The following is an 8481-nucleotide window of genomic DNA, read 5'->3' as shown; positions in this document are numbered from 1 at the left end:
GAGACGGGGTTTCACCATGTTGACCAGGATGGTCTCGATCTCTTGACCTCGTGATCCACCCGCCTCGGCCTCCCAAAGTGCTGGGATTACAGGCGTGAGCCACCGCGCCCGACCCTCAGCAGCTATTCTTAAACCCCTTCCTTAATCATCTGCACATTAGAGACTGAAAAAGCTTTATACATACTATACTTCCTTTCCCAGACTCCCATGCAATTAGAGCTGGCCATGGGATACAGTTCTGGCCAATGAGATGTAAGCGGGAGAGTTCTGGGGGCTTGTGGGCAAGATTTGTTGTTTTCTATTAGAAGGGAATGACAGAAATGCTTTCCTGGTGTCTTCCCTTTTTTCTTGCCTTGGACATGGATGTTCTTTCTGGAGTTGTGACAGCTGCCTTGTGATCATGAGTCAGGAGACAATAATTTGGTTAAAAGCCAACATGCTCTGCCTGCAGGTTCTGCCTCCCACTCCCTGTCACCGGCTCCCTGCAGCTGGGCTTCCATCGTCTCTTGCTCATGGAAAAAGCTCTGGCCCAGGTCACCAGTGAAAATCTGGTCAAACCCAGAGGAGTTTGTAGTCCTCATCTCACTTGATCACTCATATGACACAACTGACTAGTCCTTTCTTCTTCTTCTTCTTTTTGAGATAGTCTCATTCTGTCACCCAGGCTGGAGTGCAGTGGCATGATCTCGGCTGATTACAACCTCTGCCTTCTGGGTTCAAGGGATTCTCCTGCCTCAGCCCCCCAAGTAGCTGGAATTACAGGTGTCTGCTACCACGCCTGGGTAATTTTTGTATTTTTAGTAGAGATGGGGTTTCACCATATTGGCAAGGCTGGTCTTGAAATCCAGACCTCAGGTGATCTGCTTGCCTTGGCCTCCTGAAGTGCTGGGACTGCAGGTGTGAGTCACTGCACCTGGCCTGACCAGTCCCTTCTTGCAACTTCTGCCCTTGTTTTCTGTGCTGGTTTTCCTCTTGCCTTCTTCTTCTCCTTCACATGCTCCTCCTGCTGCACCTCTTCTCTATGCCCCTGTTCTCTTTGACCTATCCTAGACGTTTTTCTTTCCTTCCTGAGTCCTGAGTGGGGCCTGATAATTTGCATTTCTAAGAAGTACCCAGGTGCAATGGTTGTCTTTGCTAGGGCTGCCTGGACAAAGTGCCACAAAGCTGGTGGCTCACACAGCAGAAACGTGCTGTCTCACAGTTCTAGAGGCCTCATCTTCATATATTACATCTGCAATGACCCTTTTCCAAATAAAGTCACAATCTGAGGTGATGGGAGTTAGAACTTCAATATATGAATTTCGGGGTTGGGGTGGAGGTGGGGGACATAATTCACCTACAACACAAAGTGATGCTGATGATGCTTTAAAACACTAATCTGGTCAGGTGCGGTGGCTCACCCCTGTAATCCCAGCACTTTGGGAGGCTGAGGCGGGTGGATCACTTGAACCCAGGAGTTCTAGAGCAGCCTGGTCCAAACGGCAAAAACCTCTCTACGAAAAATACAAAAATTTAGCTGGGCATGAAGGCATGTGCCTGTAGTCCCAGCTACTTGGGAGGCTGAGGTGGGAGGATCACCAGAACCTGAGCCTCCCTGAACCTGAGCCTGGAGGTCGAGGCTGTGGTGAGCCATGATCCCACATACTTCTTGCATTTCTAAGAAGTACCCAGGTGCAATAGGTGTCTTTGCCAATTATAAAATAAAGTCACTTTCTATTTGGACCAGGCGTCTATATTTTGTAAATTTGGCCTCCGCTCTGCCCCCTGGTGGTGGCCCAACGCCTAGGAACACTGCCATCCAATGTGGGTGACAGAGTGAGACCCTGTCTCTAAAAAAAAAAAACACACCAAACAAACAAAAAAATCACTAATTGAATCATATTCTCCTTTAAAGCTTTTCAGTGGCTCCTCCTTGCCCTTAAGGTAAATCCAAGTTAGCTTGGTATGGAAGGCCCATCAACATGTGGCCCCTGCCATTTGGCCACTTGCCCTGTCACCACTTGGCTCATACTGCTTAAGGTGTTTCTCTGCCTAGAATGTCATCACCACCCTACTTTGGATCCTTTAATGCTTGGCTCCTGTGTCACTGAGTACTCTATTATCAGTGCTCATCGCTCATCACACATGCCTGTGTCCTACCTAGCTCAGGATTTCACACAGCTAGTGCCCAATAAATTTTTGGTGAATGACTGTATGAATACAATTATTTTAAGGCTCTTAAATTTTTTTCTTAACTTTAAGTGCCAATTATAAAATAAAGTCACTTTCTATTTGGACCAGGCGTCTATATTTTGTAAATTTGGCTTCCGCTCTGCCCCCTGGTGGTGGCCCAACGCCTAGGAACACTAACGAACTATTTAGGGTATTTCCGGAAACCGAGGGGGTGGTGCATCAGCTTCATTTACATACCCACAATGCATTGGACACAGAACACGGTTTACTTTAAAACAAGTAGATTCTCCCTTTTTAAAAAATCCTGTTTTCCATTACCTAAAAATGAGCCTCCTTTACCACAATTGTTTGAGACAAAAGCAGAAGTCACTAGCTCCATTGGGTTAATAGTAACCATTGCTATTGTAGTGGTGACCGTCACCCGAGGACTCTGTGCTTCAGTCACACTGCATACTCTGGTTTCTCTTCAAGTCGTATAAATCTTTCGCCTTTTACTAAAGATTTCCGTGGAGAGGAACAATTCTGAGTCTTAATCCAATTTTTTGAGGCCCTGTTTTGACGGGGCTGATTAAACGTGTGCAAAAATTAGCAAAAGTCTGTTATTATTATTTAAGGTTGTAGTTACTATTTGTTGTGTAGTGTTATCTTTTGTTTTTTAGCTGCCACGTCGCAACTATTTTTGTGCTTTTACAAGAGATGGGTATTTACCACACTGGGGAGGCTCCAATGTCTGGTCTCAGTGATCCCCCCGCCTCGGCTTCTCAAAGTGCTGGGATTACAGACATGCGCTGTCACGCCCAGCAGTCTAGTATTTAGTGTTTTTTTTAAAAAAAATTACAGGGTCTTGCTGTGTCACTTAGGCTGGAAGGGAGTGGCTCACTGCAGCTTTAAACTCCTGGCCTCAAGCAATCCACCCACTTCAGGCTCTCTTGAGCTACTGCTTTTGGACAGATTTTATATATCTATCATCTATCTATCTATCAATCATCTATCTATCATCTCTGTATCTCTGTATCTATCTATCTATCTATCATCTATCTATTTATTGAGACAGAGTTTCCCTCATGTTGCCCAGGCTGGAGTGCAATGGTGCAATCTCGGCTCACCGCAACCTTTGCCTCCGGGGTTTAAGTGATTCTGCTTTAGCCTCCAGAGTAGCTGAGATTATAGGCATGTGCCACCACGCCTGGCTAATTTTGTATTTTTAGTAGAGACAAGGTTTCTCCATGTTGGTCAGGCTGTTCTCGAACTCCCGACCTTAGGTGATCCGCCAGCCTCGGCCTCCCAAAGTGTTGGGATTACAGGCATAAGCCACCGCGCCAGGCCCCCAGATTTTCTTTCTTTCTTTTTTTTTTTTTGAGACGGTGTCTCCCTCTGCAGCCCAGGCTGGGGTGCAGTGGTGCAATCTTGGCTGACCGAAACCTCTACCTCCTGGATTCAAGCGATTCCCCTGCCTCAGCCTTCCGAATAGCTGGGACTACTGGCATGCACCACCACGCCCAGCTAATTTTTGTATTTTTAGTAGAGACAGGATTTCACTATGTTGGCCAGGATGGTCTCTATCTCTTTGTGATTCGCCTCCCTCGGCCTCCCAAAGTGCTGGGATTACAGGCATAAACCACAGTCCCCCGCCTTTTTTTTTTTTTTTTTTTTTTTTTTTTTTTAATTTAGCCCAGCGGTTCCTAGATTTTTGGATTTGCCAATTATTCAAATTTCCAAAAAAAATTCTGGGGTACTATTTTTTTTAACCATCATTATGCAAAAGAAAACATTTCTAGACTCAAAACTAAATGACAAAAGAAAAAAGAAAAAGAAAAGACTAAAAATGAAAAATGACTTCATCTCAACCTAAAGGACAGGATACCCAGCCTGACTTGGTGGCCCACACCTGTAACCCCAGCACTTTGGGAGGCCAAGGTGGGTGGATCACTTGAGGTCAGGAGTTCAAGACCAGCTTGGTCAACATGGTGAAACCCCGTCTCTACTAAAAATACAAAAATAAGCCGGGCGTGGTGGCGTGCGCCTGTAATCCCAGCTACTCGGGAGGCTGAGGCAGGAGAATCGCTTGAACCTGGGAGGTAGACGTTGCAGTGAGCTGAGATAGCGCCATTACACTCCAGCCTGGGCAACAGAGCAAGACTGTTTCAAAAAAAAATAAAATAAAAGAGGAAATCCATTTAGCTTTAAAGAAAACATAACTAGACTTTGTTAGTTTTGCTCTCCTCTGTAGGTACAAAAAGAGGAAAGCTGAGGCTCAAAAAAAGTTTGGGGAAAGAGGAACTGCCTTAGACCAACAATGTCAGGCTGGTGATGCCCTCTTGTGGCATCCTGGAAAATTACTGCTATCTGACTTCATTTCCTCTGAATTGGAGGGACTATTCCCTCACAATACCTTAGTCACTGATTCATGCATGCCAGGCATAGTTCTAACAGTTTATAGTCAGGTGGAGGACAGACAATTAATAAACACAATAAATAAGGTAATGCTATGGAAAAAATAGCAAAGTAAGGTGGGAGGGGAGGTGGTGAGTATAGAGAGTGGTAGTGTGCACTGCAATTTAAAAAAGAGTAGACTGGGTGTGGTGGCTCATGCCTGTAATCCCAGCACTTTGGGAGGCTGAGGTGGGAGGATCACAAAGTCAGGAGTTTGAGACCAGTCTGGCCAATATAGTGAAACCCCATCTCTACTAAAAATACAAAAAATTAGGAGGCTGAGGCAGAAGAATCGCTTGAACCCGGGAGGTGGAGGTTGCAGTGAGACAAGAACATGCCACTGCACTCCAGCCTGGGTGACGGTGCGAGACTCCGTTGCCAAAAAATAAAAATAAAGAGTAGCCTTTCTTGTAGAGTTGAAGGGAGGTGGAAGGGGGGGAGTGAGACAAGTGGATATATGGGGTGAGGTTCTAGGCAGAGTGAGCAGTCAGTACAATACCCTTGAGACAAGAGCTTGTTTGTCAATTTCAAAAACCAGCAAGGGAGGCCAGTGTGTCTGGAACAGAGTGAAGGAGAGACAGAGGTAGAAGAGTTTAGAGAGGTGATGGGACACCTGAGCACCTAGGGCTGTACAGACATGGTATGGGCTTTGCCTTCACTCCGCGAAATGGGGAGCCCTGCAAGGATTGAGCACAGTGATAGAATTTGAAGTTTAAAAGGATCACCCTGGCTGTTGTATTAAAAAGAGAACAGGAAGACCAGGCGAGGTGGCTGACGCCTGTAATCCCACCACTTTGGGAAGCTGAGGCGGATGTATCACCTGAGGTTAGGAGTTCAAGACCAGCCTGGGCAACACAGTGAAACCCTCTCTCCACTTAATACAAAAAATTAGCTGGGTGTGGGCCTGTAGTCCCAGCTATTCAGGAGGCTGAGGCAGGAGAATTGCTTGAACCCGAGAGGCAGAGGTTGCAATGAGGTGAGATCATGTCACTCCAGCCTGGACGACAGAGCGAGATTCTATCTTAAAAAAAAAAAAGTGGGGGGCGGGTGCAGTGGCTCACACATGTAATCCCAGCACTTTGGGAGGCCGAGGAGGGCAGATCACAAGGTCAGGAGTTCAAGACCAGCCTGGCCAATATGGTGAAACCCTATCTCTACTAAAAATATAAAACTTAGCCAGGTGTGGTGGTGCATGCCTGTAATCCTAGCTACTCAAGAGGCTGAGGCAGGAGAATTGCTTGAAACCAGGAGGTGGAGGTTGCAGTGAGCTGAGATCATGCCACTGCACTCCAGCCTGGGCAAGACAGAACAAGACTCCGTCTAAAAAAAAAAAAAAGTGAGAAAAGAAAACAGGTATTGGCTGGGCACAGTGGCTCACAACTGTAATCCCAGCACTTTGGGAGGCCAAGGCAGGCAGATTACTTGAGCCCAGGAGTTCAAGACCAGCCTGGGCAACATAGTGAAACCCTATCTATCTCTAAAATAGTAATATTAATAATAGGCTGGGTGCAATGGCTCACACCTGTAATCCCAACACTTTGGGAGGCTGAGGCAAGTGGATAATTTGAGATCAGGAGTTCAAGACCAGCTTGGCCAACATGGTGAAACCCCATCTCTGCTAAAAATACAAAAATTAGGCCAGGCGCGGTGGCTCACGCCTGTAATCCCAGCACTTTGGGAGGCCGAGGCGGGTGGATCACGAGGTCAAGAGATCGAGACCATCCTGGTCAACATGGTGAAACCCCGTCTCTACTAAAAATGCAAAAAATCAGCTGGGCATGGTGGCGCGTGCCTGTAATCCCAGCTACTCGGGAGGCTGAGGCAGGAGAATTGCCTGAGCCCAGGAGGCGGAGGTTACGGTGAGCCGGGATCGCGCCATTGCACTCCAGCCTGGGTAACAAGAGCGAAACTCCGTCTCAAAAAAAAAAAAAAAAAAAATTTAAATTTTATTTTTTTTCTGAAATGAGGTCTTACTATGTTGTCAAGGCTGGTCTTGAACTCCTGGGCACAAGCGATCCTTCTACCTTTGCCTCCCCAAGTGCTGGGATTACAGCTGTGAGTCATTGTGCGCCCAGCACTGCTACTCTGAACATGTGCTAGCTACATGGAAGACAGAACTTGGACATTCTCCCCAGCTCAGTAGTCAAGTGCCTATCTTTCTCTTTACTGGTAAGAGAGGGTTTAGGGGAAGTTCTTGTTCCCACGCTTAGCTCATTTGCATCCCAGAATGCAATGTAGATACGAGAACTATTACCGGGGTTGTCTGTTTAAATAATAATATTTAAACTTTTTTTTCCTTGTCAGGAGATTTCACCCAGTGAGAACATGTTTAGGATATTTTCTACAGCAGAAGAAAAGCTTCTGTCGGTGAGTCCAAAAGCACCGTAAGTGTAGAGACACCAGCCAATATCTGGGAAGCCAGACACGAGCACGTTGAGGCATGCTCTGGTTTCTCTTCATAACGAATAAATCTTTCGCCTTTTACTAAAGATTTCCGTGGAGAGAAACAATTATGAGTTTATGGCTGAATTTTTTGATGTCCTGCTTAGGCAGGGCTCATTATCTAGTTAATTAAAGATAGACGTGTCTGGGTGCGGTGGTTCGAGCCTGTAATCCCAGTACTTTGGGAGGCTGAGGTGGGTGGATCAGGAGGTCAAGAGATCGAGACCATCCTGGTCAACATGGTGAAACCCCGTCTCTACTAAAAATAGAAAAAATTAGCTGGGCATGGTGGTGCGTGCCTGTAATCTCGAGTAAAAAAAATTAGCTGGGCATGGTGGTGCGTGCCTGTAATCCCAGCTACTCGGGAGGCTGAGGCAGGAGAATTGCCTGAACCCAGGAGGTGGAGGTTGCGGTGAGCCGAGATCGCGCCATTGCACTCCAGCCTGGGTAACATGAGTGAAACTCCGTCTCAAAAAAAAACAAAAACAAAAACAAAAATTAGCTGGGCGTGGTAGGAGGAGCCTGTCATCCCAGCTACTTGGGAGGCTGAGGCAGGAGAGCTGCTTGAGCCTGGGAGATGGTGGGTGCCAGTGAGCTGAGATCGCACCACTGTACTCCAGCCTGGGTGATAGAGTGATACTTGATCTCAAAAAAAAAAAAAAAAAAAGAAAAAGAAAAAGAAAAAAAATAGGGAGAGGAAGAAAAGCAGAATAACGTTGACAAGAGATGATAGTGGCTCAGCCCAGAGCAATAGTGGTAGTGAGATATTATGGTTGGATTCTGCTTGTATTTGGAAGATAGAGCCAACAGACAGAATAGATATGGATGCTAAAGACAGACATCAAGGAGAACTCCACTATTTTGTTTCATTTTGTAGGAAGAATGAGTTGTCATGAGTTGAACTGGGGAAAGTGGCACGGGATTAAGAGTTCAGTTTTAGACATGATGAGGTGGAAATATGTAGCTGGAAACAGAAAGGTCGGAGTCATTGGCCTATAATGGTATTTAAAGTTCTGTGACAAGATGAAATCACCAGGGTGCAAAAGCAGATAGAAAAGAGACCAGGAGCCCTGCTTCACTCCGACTTGAATGAGACTGGACTGAAGAGAAGAAATCTTCAAAAGAAAAGACAAGACTGTGCACACTCAGGCCAGGCACAGTGGCTCATGCCTATAATCCTAGCACTCTGGGAGGCGAAGGCAGGAAGATCACTTGAGGCCAGGAATTGGAGACCAGCCTGGACAAAATAGTAAGACCTTATCTCCACAAAAAAGAAAAAGAGAATTAGCTGAGTGTGGTGGTGGTGCACATCTACCCTGGAGCCTGAGACGTGAGAATTGCTTGAGCCTCGGAAGCAGATGTTGCAGTGAGCTGAGATCGCACCCCTGCACTCCACCCTGAGGAACAGAGTGAGACCCTGTCTCAAAAAAAAAA

The 8481-nt window shown here is 46.3% G+C and overlaps 2 non-coding genes across 2 annotated transcripts; both read left to right on the top strand.

Annotated features, from left to right (window-relative positions):
* Positions 1 to 2622: 2622 nt before the first annotated feature.
* Positions 2623 to 2738, top strand: LOC119473040. The gene has a single exon (XR_005202211.1). It is a non-coding gene; the product is annotated as a U5 spliceosomal RNA (small nuclear RNA).
* Positions 2739 to 7045: 4307 nt separating this feature from the next.
* LOC119473041 lies at positions 7046 to 7162 on the top strand. Its single transcript, XR_005202212.1, has one exon. It is a non-coding gene; the product is annotated as a U5 spliceosomal RNA (small nuclear RNA).
* The last annotated feature ends 1319 nt before the right edge of the window (positions 7163 to 8481 follow it).

This window comes from Cebus imitator, unplaced genomic scaffold (genome assembly GCF_001604975.1).
Source record: "Cebus imitator isolate Cc_AM_T3 unplaced genomic scaffold, Cebus_imitator-1.0 Scaffold129, whole genome shotgun sequence".
NCBI lineage: Eukaryota > Metazoa > Chordata > Mammalia > Primates > Cebidae > Cebus > Cebus imitator.
The sequence above is the reverse complement of the archived record's forward strand: the minus strand, read 5'-3'. Positions and strand labels throughout refer to the sequence as shown.